At 41.0% G+C, this 1,420-nt stretch overlaps 1 protein-coding gene across 1 annotated transcript in view; it reads left to right on the forward strand.

Annotated features, from left to right (window-relative positions):
• The first annotated feature begins 445 nt into the window (after positions 1-445).
• The window catches only part of LOC107080725 (germ cell-specific gene 1-like protein), a 26,151-nt gene continuing 25,176 nt past the window's right edge, over positions 446-1,420 (forward strand). The window contains exon 1 of the mRNA XM_015368930.1: positions 446-494. The gene's annotated coding sequence lies outside the window, so the exon portion shown is untranslated. The remainder of the gene's footprint in view (positions 495-1,420) is intronic.

Genomic DNA, 1,420 nt, shown 5'->3' on the forward strand with positions numbered 1-1,420 from the left:
AATTCTGAGTACAAAAAACGAAAACAGCTGAGTACAAAACATAGAGAGGAAAACAAGAAGAGAGGGACAGAACCTAGAACAAATAATGGATGTCTATTCTATTAACATTTCTCTATCTTTAAAATGGGTCTGTTTATGTGTTGTCTTCTCAATTCAGAGGGCCCCCTGTCTGTCTTTGCCTAGGGCCCCAAATTTCCTAAATCCGCCCCTGTAAACAGGTACAACTAAACAGTTAATGTGCCTCATTTACAGTTTATGACTATTGGTTAAACATTATATGATGTAATATATAACATAAACATAAAAGGTATTGTAGTTATTTTGATTTTAGATTCCAAAGCTTTTTTATTTTTATATAAATGTGTTATTTTAACTGATTCCAGTTTGATGCTGAGTCATCTTCTCTCTTTCCTCTCCTCCATCCCTCTCTGCTCCGACCCTCTCAGGTGAGAAGTGCCGAAGCTTCATTGATCTGGCCCCGGCGTCAGAGAGAGGTGAGTAATGACGGTCATTAAGGCTCCGCCGCCGCTCCCTGCTGCTCCCCACCTGTTCCCAGAGTCCAGGGAAATCTGAGGCAAAGAACTAACCAACAGACACGTCTCTTCTCTGGGCTCTCTGCGTTTGTTAGGAGGAGCCAGACCGGTGACCCTGCAGAGACGTAAATGGGTTTCTAATTTTTTTACCGGCTCACTCTGAGTGGAGTTTTCTAAAGCGTCTCCTCTAACGGCTCACTTTAATGAATGACCCTTATGAGCAAAGTAGGAAACTTCTTGCAGTGATTTTTCCACAGATGCAGGAAGGTTGAAGGAGGTGTTGATGATGTCTGAGGAGTTCTGCCTCAGAATGAGAGTCAGACCCTCTGCTTGGCGTGCAGGACTCTAAGAAAACCTCAATCTCTAATCAACCTCAAAACCTTCAGTCCATCCTCAGTGGTGGAGTGGTGCAAATAAATTCATTCATTTTACTGTAAAATATAAATATATTGTTTATAGATACCTTTCATACCTTTTGACAGGTCCAGAATAGATACATATTTCCTCCTGGTTACAATGGATTCTGCATTAATAGGAATATGGGGTTGAATTCAGGAGGGGCGGAGCTTAGGCTTTAGCAGACCCTAGAAGCTTTGAGAAAAGGCTTCTACTTCATATCTCTCTGATTCTGTGGGATATTAGTGTGGAAGGATAAAAAAAGAAGCAAAATGAGGGAAAACATTGGTCAGGCTTTAGAGCGTTGGTGTTGATTTAAAGAATCAGACGTACTGATTGAATCAGTGAACCAGCTGATGGCAAACAGTATAGAATGAGAGTGAATGAGAGCGCCCCTTACTGGCCATGAGGAGGAAAAACCTGCAGCTGTTTCCTTTTGATTATTGGAAAAAGTCAAAAGTCAGTAACAGAAAATTAAATCAATCAAATTA

Source organism: Cyprinodon variegatus, unplaced genomic scaffold (genome assembly GCF_000732505.1).
Source record: "Cyprinodon variegatus isolate N-32 unplaced genomic scaffold, C_variegatus-1.0 Scaffold2252, whole genome shotgun sequence".
Lineage (NCBI taxonomy): Eukaryota > Metazoa > Chordata > Actinopteri > Cyprinodontiformes > Cyprinodontidae > Cyprinodon > Cyprinodon variegatus.